The sequence below is a fragment of the Planococcus citri genome, chromosome 1 (genome assembly GCF_950023065.1).
Source record: "Planococcus citri chromosome 1, ihPlaCitr1.1, whole genome shotgun sequence".
In the NCBI taxonomy this organism is placed as follows: domain Eukaryota; kingdom Metazoa; phylum Arthropoda; class Insecta; order Hemiptera; family Pseudococcidae; genus Planococcus; species Planococcus citri.
The window spans coordinates 6,428,114-6,446,824 of NC_088677.1; the positions used below are offsets into that span (position 1 = coordinate 6,428,114).

Here is an 18,711-nt window from a genome sequence, read left to right on the forward strand (position 1 = left end):
AAAATCAAAATTTCACCAAATTGATCTAGAAAGCTGAAATTTGAGAAATACCCTATTTTCGACCTTGAAAATCGATTGGAAACGGTTTCAAACCGTTTTGAGCAGTTCTGGAGCCTCCAGCAGATATTCGAAACTTGGAATTTCCACAAAATTTCATCAAATGAAGTTTGAAATGCTGCACTACACTTAAAACACGTACTTAAGTCGACTGCTGGCGAATTCAAATCATTTTGGAGCCTCCAGTAGATTTTTGAAACTTGAAATTTCATCAAATAGACTTATAAAACCGAAATTAATTCTGCAAACCAATTTCAATACCCTATGAAGTCGATTGCAGGTGGATTTCAAGTCATTTTGGAGCCTCCAGCGACTTTTTGGAAACTACTGGAGCCTCCAGTAGATTTTTGAAATTTGAAACTTTCACAGAATTTCGTCGAAATGGCGTTGGAAAATCGAAATTCACTCTGCAAAGTACGTGCTAAACTTGATTAGAACAGATTTTGTGGCATTTTTTGAAAAGCAAAATTTTCTAAAGATTCACTGGAAGCTCCAAAACGGATTGAAATTGGTCGCAATCCACTTCGGAATAATCGATGGACAAAAATAGTTTCAGACTAGAGTTCTGCTTGAATTTCGGATTTCCAACTTCATTTTGATGAAATTTTGCGGCAATTTCAAGTTTCAAAAATCTACTGGAGGCTCCAGAACTGGTCACAACGGTTTGAAACCGATTCCAATCCATTAGACAGGTCGCAAACAGACCATATCCCAAATTTCACTTTTCTAAGTCAATTTGGTATGATTTTAATTTTTCCCCCTCATTTTTGGCCTAAATTTTATTCTCAAAAATTCGCCAAAAATAAAAAAATACACTTTAGAACTTGAAATTTTGGCTGATGATAAATTTTTGCATGCTCTTTCGATCTGGCTCTATCCAGTTCCAAAAATTTCTTGCGAGTCTTATGTTGAAAAGCAAAAAATGGCCCCCATTTTATTGGTGAGGGCAACTTTTTTTTGTTGAAAAATTGGTTTCAAAATATTTCGCAGAACGAACGTCCTCTTTAAAAAAAAATTGTCGCAAAGGATTGGGAGGGGGGAGGGGGACTTCAATTATTCCTATTATCATATGCCGGACTCCATCTTTGAATCTTCAGGCGACACTTTCTCGGGGGGAGGGAGGGAGGGAGGGAGGGAGCTTTGGACAAGATGCCACCAACCCCACCAGATTTTAAAAATGTTCCTACACAAACAGAAGAATTTTGAATCAAAATTCTATTCTGGCGGAATCGAAAATCACGCTGGAGGCTCTAGAATGGTCCAGAAATAGTGGAATTCGGTTCACAGGAGGTAATACTAGTTTTAGGACTAATTTTCTACATTTTTACTGAATCAGTAAAAACACATTCAAAAACGACCACTTCAGTGATCCTATTCCTAAAAAAAATTGATAAGTAAGATGATGATTTTTTTCGAAATTCGATCCACCAATACAATGACCAAATTTCACATATTCAGGTATTCTCTAAGGTATGGATAGAATGAAATTTCCCTACTACCAATTGTAGACAGTTTTGAAAAACGTTCCTACCCAAGAGAAGTAGGTAGGTAACGGAAAAGCCTGCAACTTTCGTTAAATATTTTGACAGGTATATTTACCAAATCACCCAAAACAAACGGTTTGTTTACACGTCGAGAAAAAAGCATAGGTGTTGTAATTGAAATAACATACACTGGTCATTTAAGGTACCCAGAATCGTATAAATACGGACTCAATGTTCGAGTAAGCATCACAGTTTGTTCGCTCTCATTAGCTTCGAGTGTTCTTTCGTCCAATTTCAAACTACCTAATAAATCATCATGTCGGTGAGTATACGTACATACATATATAAGTTTATCTTCATTACACGAGGAATTTTTTTATTTCGTCCAAGAAAATGTTCACATGAAATCTATAGTCTAAAGTCCTGTAATACGTTACAAATAGAAAATAAAATTGAATAAGCCCACCTTCAAGTTGATCTTTCGATTTATCTAATAATTTGATTCAAATCTCATTATCATTTAGAAGTGGTCAAATGCCCAGTTGGTCACTCCTAATACTCGTAGTAACGTAGAATTTAGTCGAAATGATGATGAATCGTTGACTGAACATTGAAAACGCACAAGCATTGTTTTGGTTGAGGGTAAAAATTGTAAGTAGGTATTTTGATATCTAAAGCTGATAATTTTTTTCAAAGCAAAAAATCGAAATCAAAGTCTGAATTTCTTTCAAAAAAAATTCTAGTTTCAAACTTGGATTTTTCAAAAAATATTTGGCACCATATTATGCTTAAAAATTTGGGATAGAAAATATTTATCAGACCCCCCCCCCTCCTACTCTTCAGCACATCATTTTCAACACTATACTTTATTTCACATATTTTTTTTTTGAACAGTGTTCACAGGAACAGAAGACAGTTACCAAAGAACAATGCAGCAAGTGCAAATGTATCGTCAAAGAGAGAACTTTACCACCTCCAGTACCTCCACCAAATCCTGATGATGACGATGTAAGTATTCATTGATAAAACTTGTTTAAAATTGTACCTAATACTCGTATTTTGAGAACTCATTTTTCGATTGTCGATATACTAATTTGAATTTTATCTTTTGTCTTATAGGACTGTACCGAATTATACAGGAAATTGGGAAGCTGCCTTAACCAATGCTTGAAAGAAAAATGTCGCGAATATCAAAGAAAAAAACGAGGCGGTGGAGGTGGAGATGATTGTACTTGGTAACTCGAGGAGGAAAAAAATTACCTATTCTTGTTATAATTTATGAAAATTATACTTAAGCATAAATTTGAATAAAATTTCATTATTTGATTCTATACTTTCGTATTTTATTTATTAATTTGATAAGCGTGTCGTTGTCGTTGAAAACGTAGATATTACAAAAACAAACGTGAAATTTCCAAGAAGTACCTTCACAAAAATACCTCAATGAAAAATGTAAATATCGAAGCAGCCTTGTCAAAGTAAATTTTAAATGACGATGCAAACTGCGCAAAAATTTTCTTAATTGGAATTTAGTAAAATAAAAATTTAAAAACGGACGAAAATGAGAAAGGGAAAGAAATCGAAAAACAAAAACTGGCCCCAAATTACAAGAACAAAAATTGGAAGAGACAAAAACACAATAATTTTTTATGTCGCTTTTATTTTGATGTCAAAAAACAAGAAAATCAATTTAAGAGAAAAATCATGAAAAAATCCAATTAAGTTCAATAAATGGTGAAAAATATTAAAAACTCGAAAATTTTGGGAAAAGCTTCATAGAAAGTAAGAGCGAGATATCGAACTTCAAAAATCAATTCTGATTTTCGATCTTTTAGCCTAAAAAAAAAATGGACTTCTGTATCAAAAATCGATAAATTGAACTTCGAAAATCGATTTATTTGCGACTTTCGATCTCACTAGTTCCAATATGCTCATAAAATCGATAAATCGAACTTTCAAAATCGATTTATTCAAGATTTTTGATCTTTTTGCCCCAAAAATGGACCATGCATAAAAAATCGATCTTAATCGAAAATCGATAAATCGAACTTGAAAAATCGATTTACTTGGGATTTCTAATCATTTTGCCCCAGAAATGAACTCCGGTATCAAAAATCGATCATAATCGAAAATCGATAAATCGAACTTGAAAAATCGATTTACTTGGGATTTTTAATGATTTTGCCCCAAAACTCTGGTATCAAAAATCGATCATAATCAAAAATCGATACATCGAACTTAAAAAATCGATTTACGTAGGATTCTTGATCCTTTTGCCCCAAAAATGGACTATGCATAAAAAATCGATCTTAATCGAAAATCGATAAATCGAACTTCAAAAATCGATTTATTTAGGATTTCTAATCATTTTGCCCCAAAAATGAACTCTGGTATCAAAAATCGATCATAATCGAAAATCGATAAATCAAATTTAAAAAATCGATTTCCTTGGGATTTAATCATTTTGCTCCGAAAATGAACTCTTGTATCAAAAATCGATCATAATTGAAAATCGATAAATCGAACGTCAAAAATCGATTTACTCAAGATTTTTGATATAAAGATCAAAAATCGATTCATTTGCAACTTTCGATCTTACTACATAGTTCAAATACGATTATCAATTATGGCGTCAAAAATGGACTGAAAGGTCGATCATGATCGAAACTCGATCAATCCAATGCTAAAGATCGATTAATTTACGATTTTCGATCTCATATGATCGAACATGCACAAAATAAAAAATGAACGTATGCCTCAAAAATGGGACTTTTGGAACAAAAATCGATCTTGAGCCGAAATCGATTTATTTGCTATTATCGATCTTACTAGGCCAAAAACGCTCGAAATGAATAATCAATTTTGGTGTCAAAAATTCACTCAAAACTCGATCATGATCGAAAATCGATTAATCGAAAACCAAAAATCGATTTACTGCGATTTTTGATCACATGAGAAAAATAAAATATGTTTCTCTCAAAAATACGACTTTTGCATTGAGAAATCGATTCATTTGCGATCTTCGATCTCTTTGTCTAAAAAATGGGACCTGTATCAAAAATCGATTACTCAAACTTCAGAAAATCGATTCATTCGTGATCGTAGATCTCACACGGTTAAAAAAAAAAACTAAAACGAACGATCAATTTTGACGTCAAAAAATGAACGGGAAAGTCAATCATGATCAAAAATCGATTAATCGAACGCTAAAAATCGATTCATCTGCGATTTTCGATCTCATACGATAAAACATGCTCACAATGAATAACCGATTTCAGTCCCAAAAACGAATTAAGAAATTGATCGCGATCGAAATTCGATTAATCGAACGCTAAAAATCGATTCATTTGCGATTTTCGATCTCATACATAATTAATCGAATATGCTCAAAATATAGAAAATCAATTTGTACCTCAAAAATAAGAAACATCTAGATCAAAAATCGATCGTAATCTAAAATCAATTTACTGCTTAAATTCTGTTTTTTGAAAAAATTATAGGAAAAAATGACGATTTTTTTTCTTCTTCAATAAATCACAAAAATTGAAACCACTTCAATCAACATCGAGCCATCCACCTTACTTATCCTGTACTCGAGCATCACCACCTCAACTAAATAAAATGAACACACCATTGCTATACCATCGGAGAGTAACTGATTTCTCGATACACAAATTTATCAAGCATCTCTTACGAGATTAGCCTTTTCTTACACAATCTCCACTATTTGTTATTTTTTCGTTGGTCCAATGAATACTAGAACAGAATTTCATCAGAAATTGTTGTTTTGATTTACACGTTACTCCTACGAGCAGGAAACGGAAAAAAGCTTATACAACTTTGGCAAAATAACGGTTTGTTTACATACACGTAAATGTCGCACGTAATTAAATACGCATCAATAACCCACCTAAAATCGTATAAATACCAGATTCGATGTTCGAACAAGTATCAAAGTTCGTTCGCTCTCATCAGCTTCAAGTATTCGTTCTTTCAAAGTAATTTTTCAAAGTCTAATAAATCATCATGTCGGTGAGTACCAAATGTAGTATCCTAATTATTTGCACGAAGAATATTTTTATGCACTCGTACCTAATACTTAATTCAAGCACTCGAGTCTTCATCTTCTTTATTGAATTCGGATTGATCAGCACAGTAATCGAAAAAGCCACAAACAATGTACTTTTCGACTTGCTCATTCTCATTCAAAATTTTTCATCTTATTTCAACGCACTTCATAGGTAGAAATTTCTTTAGAATACCTCAAAATTAATTGCTGATCATTAATCGAGAGTCCAATCAAAATAGCCACTCAATCGTCGAGTACAAATATCCCCGTATTTTCACATCACCACATTTAATGGGAACTTTTAATCAAAACTTTTTTTGAACACTTGATGTAGAAGGACTCATTTAGAAAAAAAAAAATTCCTCGCAATACCATGCAAAAAAATAACAACCCCAAACCCCCTTGCCCCTCCACTCGCTTCGTATTCGCGTATTTAAACGCCACATTTTCTCGTACTTGTACGTATATGATTCACTCAACACATTTCACCAAAAATTTCCACAGGGCTGGACCACCAAAGAACAGTGCAGCAAATGCAATTGTATCGTTAAAGAAAGAGAAATAGGACCCGGACCCGGACCCGGACCTGATGGCGGAGTAAGTGTTTCTTTATATTGAATAGGTGTACACAATTAAAATGCATACTTCGTCGAGATCTCACTATTCTTCTGAGTGCTAATTCAAAATTGCATTTTAGGATTGTACCGAAGTGTACAGGAAACTGGGAAGCTGTCTTAACCAATGCTTGAAGCAGAAATGTCGCGAGTACCAAAGGAGAAATAACGGCGGCGGAGGCAGCGGTGGCTTCGGCGGCAGCCGAAAAAATAATTGCGATTGGTAACTTACGAAAAAAAAAAAATCTTCCGATGTGAAAATCGTGTAAAAATTGAATTAAATTTCGTTCTCGATCAATCTCGTCTTCTTCTTATTTGGGACCCCCCAACCGCTGAAGGTGTACATGTCGAATTTCAGCCCCTAGGGCCATTCAAGACAAGCTCTAGCGATGAAATAACATTGAAGTACGTACTAGCTAGCAGGGGGAAGGAGAAGTTGAGTACAAAAAGCTCTCAAAAAGAATATTACATAGGGTACTCTTCGAATGCACACGTCAAATTTCAACCTTTTGGGTGAAAATTTCCATCAACATTGAGGCTTCCATACAAATATCTATGTAGGTACAGATAAGAAGTGTAAAATAGTTTGAAATAATCAGAAGGAATTTCTCGAAAAGTGGAAAAGATGGATGCAGAAAGGTTTTTATTTGATTTGAATTGAGAAATTTTTAAAAATTTTTCAGAGATTTCAATTTTTGATTAAAAAAAATATTTTCCAACTTGAGGAGCTTCACGCAAGGACGTCAACATTGTTTATAAAATCACGGAGGTTTTTTCTGGAGAAGGGGGGGGGGGAGGATTAAAACCCTCAGACCAGAAATGAAAAATTCGTACCTTAATTTTTTTTTAGATTTTTTTTTTTCTATAAAAAAGAGTTCAGCCAGAAATGAAAAATTTACAAAACATTCACACTATGATGTTTTTATTAATTTTTCATATTTTTTTTTCAATTTTGGGGGCTAATAAGTCTACAAGAAGGACCAAATATTTTTTTTGGCCGAGGAAGGGGGGCGGAAAGAGATATTTTTGTTGAAAAGAAAGTTATTTTAAAAAATTCTGACCAGAAATGAAAAACTTTCAAAGTATACAGACTTTGGTTTCTCAATCATTTTTTTGATTTTTTGCAAAGGTTTATTTTTGATGGGGTTAGTCAGAAGAATTTTCAACCCAGAAGTAAGGAATTTTCAAAAAATTTCAACCAACTATGATTTATGCATTGCGCTTTTTGATTTTTTGCAATGAGGGGAGGGGGAGGAAGGGCGACGTGATTTTTTTCAACGTAGGTGTCATTTGACAGACTTCTCACACAGAAACAAAATTTTTGGATGAATTAAATTTTGTTTCATTTTTAAAATTATTTTTCTCTTGGTGGGGGGGGGGAGGGAGATTCGAATTCAATTTGTCCAAAAATCTCATAAACAAGAAAAAGACCTGCTTGGAAACACATTTTTTTCGAAATGAAAAAGCCAAAATTTCAAAATTGGAAAAAATTAAAAGAAAAATGTAAAATTGAAAATAGTCTGAACAGAAGTGCAACATTTTTTCAAAATTTTCACACACTTTAATATTTTGCTTTTGATTTTTGATTTGTTCCCATTTTCATGGGATCGATACAATTGAACCCGGATTGTTTGGAGGACTTAGGAAGGTTTCATGTTGAAAATCGGACTAAATATTCAAAAGAATTCTGACACCAAAAAAAATACATTTTGAAAAAGTTTCTAACGAGATTTTTACAAGAGCAGAAATCAATTTTCGATTTTTTCTCCAACTTGCAGGGTTTTCTCAATTTTAAGATGAAGAGATAAAATTTGAAGAATTTTTTTCGGGGGGTTGGGGGAGAAGGGGAGAGTGTAAAAAAAATTGCAAAATGAGATTTATACAGGAGTTAAATTTAATTTTCGATTTTACCTTCAACTGGAGGGTTCCCTCAATTTCAAGATGAAGAGATAAAATTTGAAGAATTTTTTCAGGGGGTTGGGGGAGGAGGGAGAGTGTCAAAAAATTGCAAATAGTTAAATTCAATTTTCGATTTTACCTTCAACTAGAGGGTTCCCTCAATTTCAAGATGGGGAGATAAAATTTTCAGGATTTTTCCATGGGGTGGGGGGGGGGTGTCAAAAAGTTGCAAACGAGATTTTTACCAGGGTAAAAATCAATGTTCAATTTTTTTTCAACTGGAGGGTTTCCTTAATTTCAAGATGGAGAGATGAAATTCTCAGGATTTTTTTCAGGGAGGGGGGGTGGTCAAAAAATTACAAACGAGATTTTCACAGGGGTAAAATTTAATTTACGTTTCTAAGGAGATAATCCGCTACATTATCTCCCGCTCGCTAATCGCTCGGTGGACAAACTAGCGATTTTCTCCCTTAAAAACGTAAAATATATTATGGAACAAGGGAGATAATGTGATCTTCAACCATTTTGAGTTACTTCCCTCGCTTCGCTCGGGAAATAAACCTCAAAATTTGTTGAAAATCACATTATCTCCCTAGTTGCATAATCTACTATTTCAAGATGGAGAGATGAAATTCTCAGGATTTTTTTCGGGGGGGGGGGGTATCAAAAAATTGCAAACGAGATTTTCACAGGAGTAAAATTCAATTTTCGATTTTTTTTCAATTGAAGGTTTTTCTTCAATTTCAAGATGAAGAGCTGAAATTTTCAAGGATTATTATTTCATCAAGACCAACAACTGTTTGAGAGGGGGAGAGGGGATCAAAAATTAAAATAATTGAAAACAAGATTTTTGCAAGAGTTCAAATTTCAAGGATTTTCAGGGGTTTTACTTCATCCAGACCAACAACTGGGGGGGGGGGGAGGGAGCGAGTCAAAAAAAATTGAAAAAGACATTTTTACAGGAATAAAATTCAATTTTCGATTGATTCTCAAAGCCTAAAAAAAACCTACATTGGCGCAGAGGATTCAAGAACTGATTATCATATCTTTTTTTGGGATCAATGGTGGTGTTTTTTTTGTTTTTTAAATTCATAAAAACGAGTATTTTTAAAAGAAGGTTGAAAATTTGGATTGGGACGCGTATACGTAGTTCTATTTTCACGAATAATAACACAAGACGGATACGTACTTTTTTGGCTTTTCTTTATCTTTAATTACCTAAATACATTGCTTGAAATTCATTACTCACCTAAAACAAACAAAAAAATTCACTCATTAAAGTAATTGCTAATAAAATCACAACATACAATTATTCATATGGTATATAATATAATACGTGAATATCATATTTCGGGGCCATCTCATATTGAAATTCATACTATTGCAGAATTTCATAAATAATTTTGTGGGGGAGTTGGCGTTCAAATGATCAAATACGAGTAATTCCTTTCGCATTCTTCGATTGATTCCCAAAAATTACCATTTTCCATCATTTTCTCTCCCTCTCCACCTCTCCTGAAAACTCGAACACTTTATCCCCTCTCAAATCCCTCGAAACTGTCGCCAAACCGAGCTTGCCGCCCAATTTGAGCAAATTTCGTTTAAATCACTTCATCTAGGTAAGTACATACGTACAACGTTCTCATTTTTTTTTTTTTTTTTTTTTAATACCCAAGCTCGATAAAAATTGAAAAGAACGACAAAAACACACCTCAAAGCTTCAAAATATACAAGTTCATTGGCACATAAATGTAGATGTCCCAGCTGTTCACCTAGCTGTAAAATGGATCCACCATTAGCATACTATATACGCCACAATGAAAACGACTTTGCCAACTTTTCAATCACCTAATCGACTCGCACAGTATAATTTCCGAATTGAGCAAATACCTACCTACTCGTACTGGTATGAAAACTTTCCAAGTCAACGATGCGTCGTCATCGCGAGTTCCTCTACAGCATCAACTCGTATAAGAAGAGACGCGGTGAGGCGAGGCGGTATTCGTAAAAAGAGACGAGACAAAATGACAAAGTATGTACACGTAGCTTTGATATCGTAAGTAAAAACCCCCTTTGATGTATTTTTCGACTCATTATGTACGTACTTACGACCAAAGTGTATTTGATTAGCTTCCTCGTGGCACCCTCTGCTTCCTCCTCCACCATTCAACACCGGAAGTAGGTATTTTACCCTTACTCGCAACACGCGGCTGTAATCAACTCAAAGGCTACACAGCGGTACACCTATCGATAAAAGTACCCCCCCCCCCTGTTTTGCGCTGGAATGCGACGTGGTTACAACTACACAGCTACAGCGAAGGAGGGCGGAAATTAGCAATTTTAACAAGGCATAAGGTGCGTACACACCACCACACGTGTATCTAACGTTAGAGAGACTTTTCTATTACGCTATTTAAATTCACGCTCGATGAATCTGGGATGGCGTTTGTCGATGTCTACGTATAGGTAACCGCTGCTGCTGCTGCAGAAAAAGAAACACATCGAAAAGCAGAAGCTGCATCAGCGAAAAGCAAAAAAAAACTCTTATTCGTTTGTACGAGGGTAAGGTGAGATGGAGAGGAGGCTCATTTTCAAACGTATCGTACATATACTTACACTCGAAGGTTAAAAAGTTTCCCTTTGTGTGTATCGTACACACATCGAAGCACACAATCTATACACATAGTACAGGGTAACGTTTAACGTTATTTTTAACAATAACTCTTTTACACAGGGAGATTTCATCGTCCCCCCCCCTTTCCCCATATGAGAGTAAATTGATTTTGGATTCAACTTGTACAAACGTTCTGCTCTCTATATCTTGTTGTAGTACGTCTGTACTCAGTATTATTATTGTATTTGTATTTTGTGACGTACGTAAGTACTTCAGAGAGCCTGAAACCGACAACGAGTTCGTTTCAGTTTGATTCTTCGTGTTTTTTTCCTTTTTTGTGCAATGTGCACCCCTTTTTACACAGTTTCGCACGCAGATAGGCTTTCCTCTCTAAACGTGGTGCAATTTTGGGAAGCTATGTTTTCAGCTTTCTGGGTAAACTTGAAAAATATGTACAATAAATTAGAAAACCACATATTGCGTTAGATCAAATATGTAGAATGAAGTACTGAAATGGAAAGTATTGCAATTAAAACTAAGGGTGCGTTTATGATTGTCCGTAACTCTTACGGCCTGTTACAGAAAAGTAAAAAAATTTATACTTTTCTGTAATTTTCTTTGTTCTTTTCTGTAAAACAAAAAGTTACGGTTACGGACAACGTGAACTACGCCATAAGAATTCTTGTATTTTACTTTTCCGTAACAGACCGTAACTTTTATTACGGTTAGTTACAGACAATCATGAACGCACCTTAATACAAAGTCACAATTGATGTTGGTTGACTAGATGAATACAATGTATCTCGATAATTTGAAGAATTACCCGTAATAACGGCGAAATAAACGATTACAAATAATGACGCAATTTTTACATTATTTTCAACACTTTCCCTAATTCGAGAATTATCAAGCAATAATCTAGAACTTAGATCAATGGCATCAGTCCATGATTCATGCTGATCAGGTTTTCTCAAATTTGGTCGCTGTTACAGATGCTTTATTAGCGGTGAGCAGCTCGGATTCGCAACTCAAGTCAGCTACCAACTGCTGTCATTTATTGATTCACAATATCGCCACATTAGCATATTTGATGGGTATGCTAGTTGTTGAGTGAAACGTACTCACACATCCTGTGAAATCAGCATAGCTGGAACATTTCAGCTGTCTATCGATCATACCATACAAGTAACCAATTATGTGTTTCAGACAGCCAATGTCTTCAATGCTTGGATTTTCAGAGATCGCGATAACACTTCAACTGCTTACAATGTATCAAAGCTCGTGTCTCTGGCAACATACAGCAGCTTGTCTGCTGCTGATCAATAGGAAACATCAGACATATCACAATGTCTGATGTAGTTGGCAGCTATGGATTGAATCATCAAGATGTCCATCGCGTGTTTCCATTTGGAACGATCTTGGCTTTGAACAGTTTCAGCATACAAATTGGGTGAAACTTCAAATTCAGCCAAGTAAATCTTGAACTCAATTAGCAAGATTGTTGGGAATCAGAGATTTCAATTGATTTCAGTCGCATAATAATTTCCATTTAGTCAAATCTGTATTATGCGCAGAATTGCCTTGACTGTTGTCCTTGTAATTTTTGTTAGCATCATCAAACTCATCATTCCTGAACAAGGAACTATCTGGGTAGCTCGACAAAAGTATCGACATGATTTTACATGATTGTTGATTGAAAAAAGTTGGAATATTATCCACAAAGGGGTTAATCTAACTACGTTTATGATAATTGATTAAAAATTGACACTATTTTCAAAAATTATGATGGAAATGCTGATGGTCATCATTGCTGTCTATTAGTGGTCTGCACGGGCCTGTCTGATAAAAGTTGGGTCGGGTTGAGCCGGGCTTGTCGGGCTTTCTCAGGTTCGGGTTTCAGTACGTAACTGGTACTCAACGCATGCGCTGAGAGTACTCGTAAATAAAGAAGTGTAGCACCATGTTCACATCACAACAATGCCTATTGTTGGGAAAACCATCTCGTCACATCACGCCAACGTTGCAACAAAATTTATCGGAAGTGTTGAAAAATTATTGTTGGGTTGGGCTCGGCTCGGGCCTGTCGGGTTTGTTTCGGGCTTTTGGGTTGGGTAAGCCCGCAGGCTTGCCCAACCCACGCAGACCACTACTGTCTACATTTGTATTTACAGTCATGTACATGGTTTCGATATATTGTAGATACTTTTGTAGACCCTCTAATCAATATCAAAATTGAGGTTGTCTTGTTGATCCGAAGTTGATGTCGAACTACAAAAGAATTTACAAAATTTTGATCTTGTATACCCAGGGGAAAAAGTTCAGATGGAGTCATACATGATCATGCATTGGTGGATGAACTCGAGCATACATGATCATAAATGTTCATGTTAAAAAAATGTCCCTCCCTCATTTACTGAATCATACTTGATTAGACATAATCAAACTTAATCTTACAGGGTGCCCAGAAATATCAAGCACCCCTAAAAAAGTTTTCTACTAAAATACTTTGGTTTGTCACAGTGAATGATAATAATGATAACACATGATTGGTTGTTGGACTGGAGAGATAACATTCCACCAATCATATGCATCTGAAGAGTGATATTCCAAAACTCGCTTTGTCCATTTTCACAACTTTTCAGGAGAGAGGAAAAACAGTTTCCCTTTAAACGGGTAAATTGGCTTTTTAGGCGAGTTTAGCACTTTATTTGGGTGGATTTATGATGTAGGAGTGTAGGTATACATTTCATCCACTAAATACTGCTGAAAAAAATTTCAATAAAAATGGACAAAGCGCGTTTTGGAACCTTTTTTTTTTTTTAATTTTTAGTAAATTGGCTATTTAGGTGAGTTTAACACCTCATTTTGGTAGGTTGATGATGTAGGAATGTGAGTTAATACTTCATCTACCAGGTACCACTGAAAACCCAACTTTGATAAAAATGGACAAAGCGAGTTTTGGAATATCACTCTTCATCTATTTCACGTTGCCAACCTATATTTTTAATGAAAAACTTTCTTTGGGGTGCTTGATATTTCTGGGCACCCTGTACATGATCATGGTTACACAGAATCATACTTGATCATATACATGATCATACATGATCATGTATGGCTAAATCTGAACTTTTCCTCCCAGGTAGTTACTTTTGTAGATCTAATAATTGTCATCAACTTTGGCATCAGCCAAGACAACCTTAATTTCAATATCGATTAGAGGGTCTACAACAGTCGGGCCAGTCTCTCACATAGATGGCGCTAGTGTGCCCATTGTTCCAGAGTTCAGACGGGGCTTTTTTCTTAACCCTTTCTTATCAGTCGTATTTTACCAAAACGTTGGATTTACAAGTTAAAAATGAAAATATGATTCGGTCATGATTAATATGCAATAATAATCGTAAAAATAATGTACATCAAATTATTTTTTCAGTTTTAACCCTTGAAATTAATGCTTTTGTAAACTCTGATAAGAAAAGCCCCGCCTGAAGAATATAAACATTTGCCAGCTCACTAGCGCTATCTACGTGAGTGCCTGGCACAAAGTACCTACAAAAGGTTGTCATTGAGTAGATACTTCATGTAGATCTTGTAATCGACATCAACCATCTGGTTAATATTGATAAAGAAGTTGATGTCGATTACAAGATCTATAAAATATTTTTAGAAATTTTGAAGTGTTGCCGACACATTTGTCGCTGTCTGAGTCCACAACACAATCAGAAAAAATATCAAAGTCCAAAATAAGATGGACTGAATATTCTTTCAAGGTGTCTTCACTTAACAGCGGCAGTGGTCCAGTGGTTAGAGAACGTAACAAAAGTAAGCAGGACAGCGGCAATCTGGGTTCAATCCCTACCCAAGGCAAGTTTTTTTCTTTCAAAAAATTTTTTTAGGGTGAAATATTTTTGAGAATAACTTTACTTGAATCAAAAAAAGAGTTTTGGGCACATTTCGCACGTTTTTAATCAAAATTTGCCTCTTTTACACTCAAAAAAATGATACCAATGTTGAGACCTTGTCAAGACAAAAAATGAAGGGATACAACAGTCGATTTTGATATCAACTTCTCACTCGTCATGTATCGAGATTGGTGTCAACAAATGTCGTGTCGACAAGTGATGGATTAGAGATCTTCGATGGCTTGGTATAAATACCACGTAAGTCCAAAATCCTACATTTTTCAGGAGAACAAAAAAACGTTTAAAACATTCATATTTTGTTATTTGCAGTTTTAGATTGCATTATTATGTTTTAGAGGTCTTAATGGTATGGCCTGATGATATTTTACAGGTTGATAATATAAAATTTATTAATTAAAGCGCTGTGGAAGGACATACGAGGTTTCTAGAGACGACATACGAGATTTTCATTGTACTTACGTACGACTTACGTGGTTTTTAACAAGGACTTACGAGGTTTTCAAATTTACAATTGATGAAATTCATGTACTTACCTCGTAAGTCGGACTTACGTGTTTTTTAATGTTGGATTTTCGCCAATTAGAGCGCTAGGATGCGTTTTAGACTTACGAGGTTTTTAAATTCGGATTCCTCGTTGTTTTTTACTAAAGAAACCACAAAAAAAGCATTTTCGAAAAAATCTGGACTTACGAGGTTTTTATACCAAGCCATCGCCTTGTCTTTTCCATCGACTTTGGCATTGCTTGTGCTACCCAGGTATTTGATGATTTCAGCGAATTTTCTGGTGTTGATTTTGGTATAACATGTAATGACTTCAACGTAGAAGGTGTACTTTTCATTCACGTTGGAGTGCTTTCAGTTTCCTTTGCATTGCTGATCTCAATATCGGTTTCAATAGAATCAACACTGGAATTTTGGCTGGAAAGGTAGGTAGTTTTGCATTAAGGTGTACCTCATTCATTACTTTTTTTTTTTCATTTTTTCCCTTCATATATTTAATGCAATTAGGTACTAAAGAAAACATTTAAAGCATAGTATTAATTGTATAAAATTTCTAAATCAATTCAAAGAGTTTTTTCTTTTCAAAAGACTAAATTTGTTTTCATTTTTTTCCGCTCCCACCACCTAAAGTTATTACCTTGGCTGAGAAAATCACACCGTGAAATTTTCAGGCCCCTCAATGAAGTAAGTGCTGCTGGTGAGCCCCCTCCACAATTATTTGACAAAACATGAAAAAATCTAAGCATCAGATGAAATTTTTTAAATCTTAGTCAACTTTCTACCTAGGTATAATCAATTTATATACCAATACCAATTTTAGTCCCGTATGACCACACCAAGACATACCTGTGGATTAGAGGAAAGAGCTCTTACAGGGTGTCCATTATCTATTTTTGGCAAGTCATTTTAGGTTTTTCAGACCATTTTTTTGGCTCACATTTCAAATTTTCCATTCTCAGGCCATACTTTAATTAAAGAAGTTTTGGATGGCGAGGGTTTATAATAAGTTTCTCTCTGTCTCGATACGTATGATGAAATTTATCAGACCATATCGATTTAATCTATCTTTTCCGCATTTCGGAGCAAGATAATATTGATGTTTTTAGACTAACATCGAAGTACATTCTGAAGCCAGTCAAGTTTTAAAATCGCTCAAGTAGCTAGGTATTTTTTTGGCATCATTTTTTTGTTTTTATAACGCCTTTTTTCGATAAATTAAATTATACAAATTTCGGTACAAATTTGAATTGAACGCTTTCATTTGTACTTCATCTTTCTCCAATATGGGTGCATTGATGCTTTTTTTATACACCCTCGTATTTTATTGTAGTAAGTTATCAACATTTCATAAAAATTTTCAACAACTATAATATGATCAATCGATGAAATGTCATATCTTTTTTCCCTGTCTTTTATTTTACATGTGCCCCACAGGTCGATATTTCGGAAAGCAAAGCCAATATTGAAGTAAGTTTACTGACCCCCTGAACCAAAGCATTTTTCTGACAAATTGAGGAAGATGTGGGGGAAAGAGAACGTGTTTTGAACCAGTCAGGAGTACTCGTAGATCAAAAATATCCCAATGTATTGAAAGTAATCGCTGCAGAGATGCTTTTGACAGAGCAAGTAGATAGTGACGATGACGTCAAACCTTTTAACTTTTCAAGTAAAGTAACTCTATCATTTGGACAGATATTATCAACGTAGAATATTATGAACCCATAAATGTTTGGAATTTGTGTTGTTTTGTGTATCCCAAATGTGTCTGTATGTAAAAAGACTAAAACGTATATTAATTTATCGCTTCAGAATTACGGTTGACTAAAAGATGATAAAATAAAATTGAAGCTGCGCACTTGTTCTCATTTACTTTTTCGTTCAGATATAAATTTTTCAATTTTTTTTCGATTTTGAGAGGCTATAACGCTATAAGATAAGGAAAGCAACGTCATTTGGGTGTTTTCTCGAAAAGATACACATTCAGAAAAGTTAATCTGGGGCGAAGGGGCTCCTTTCTAGAGAGCCAATATAATTAATTGAAGGGTTGGGGAAATTTTTTTTGTAAAAAGGTATCATTTAGAAAAATTCTGATACAGAAACGAAGCATTTCCATAAATTGAGCTCCCCCCCCATTTTTTGAATTTTTTTACCTCGGGAAGGGGGCTGCCGGCGACACATTTTTTGCAAATAGGGAAAATACGGGTATAAAATTCATGGAATTATTGTCTCACCCCAGGTAACAATTTCGGATGTTGGGAGGTGGATAATTTCAACTTTGCAAAATTAGGTCCACCCCAACACACACTGCATTATCTTGTATGTAGGTAGGTATGTAGGTATACTCTCGAGATATAACAGATAATCATTTCAAATTACTTTCTCGGTCGACTCGACGTTTTGGTAAATTGTCGCGACACAGAGACTTCGACGAAGACGAAACGAAACCGGAGAAATATATCAAATTTGTCGTCGCAATTTCCATTATAATAAGACGACGAGATGAACAAGGCGAAGAAATCTGCCAACAGCCAGACAAGGGTGCCGAGGGTGTATCCTCTCGAAGGCGAAACGCTTACTGTGTTTTGAAAACACAATTCCCTATAGTTGTCGAATTAATTTCCAAACAGGTGGGAAGTGGGGGTGTTTTGCTCGACCTGTCGACAGCATTGTCGTATTTGTAGCTTCATATCCTGCGCTTCCTTTATATTATGTAGGTTGGTATTGGTATACCCTTGCCAGTGAAGTAATAACTGTCGAGATGGAGAGATTGCCAGTCGTATAGCAAAGAATTGCATGTTATTTTGTCGAGTGCTTCGGTGCTTGCGTAGGAATTTTGGAAAACGTTATAATACTCGAGCATGCGAGGGATGACGATGATGATGACTTATGTATTATTATGTGGCTAATAAGCTTTTCAATGAGGAGAACGAGGGAAGATTGGGACGAAGAATTTACGAGATAGTACATCTACATCTTTTTCATGGATTGATAATGCATACTTCAGCTGAATTTTCCTTTTCGACTCTAAATGCTTGGCTGTCATATCAACTTTGTTAACCAAGAGCTTACAAATAATTTTTGAACACATTTGGTCTTTCCTTTGGAAGATGTCTATCTGTCTCAGGTGGTCTATTATTTCATCTTTGATCAGTTCGACTAGTGATACCTTCTCTGGCAACATATCGTATTACAAAATTCAAATTTGGACAAAGAGTAAACATCCGTGATGGTTTTCAGTTTTGGGAAATTCTGTTAAATTTCTGAATCTCAAGCAAAAGTATCATCTAAACAAGCTATTGCATGCTATTCAGAGAGGCACCTTTCAAGGGGTTTCAGGAAAGTCAGGTACACAATTTTTTTTACGGGGAAGGAATTGCGCTAGCGACTTGAAACTTTGCATGGTGTTAGACTGGAGTTTAAACTTCCAGCTGCCGCAAACTCGATCAAATTAAGAAGAAGTCTCTATATCTTAATAGACCTATATTTACCTGCTTTTTAATGCAACTAACGTACGAAAAATTCGTGCCCAGCCTGGGAATTGAACCCAGGCCCT

At 35.2% G+C, this 18,711-nt stretch overlaps 1 protein-coding gene and 1 long non-coding RNA gene across 5 annotated transcripts in view; one reads left to right on the forward strand and one right to left on the reverse strand.

Annotated features, from left to right (window-relative positions):
- The window catches only part of krz (kurtz), a 308,096-nt gene that overhangs the window by 76,146 nt on the left and 213,239 nt on the right, over positions 1 to 18,711 (reverse strand). The window lies entirely within an intron of this gene.
- LOC135846107 (uncharacterized) lies at positions 16,023 to 17,019 on the forward strand. The gene is made up of 2 exons (XR_010558889.1): positions 16,023 to 16,487; positions 16,593 to 17,019. It is a non-coding gene; the product is annotated as an uncharacterized LOC135846107 (long non-coding RNA).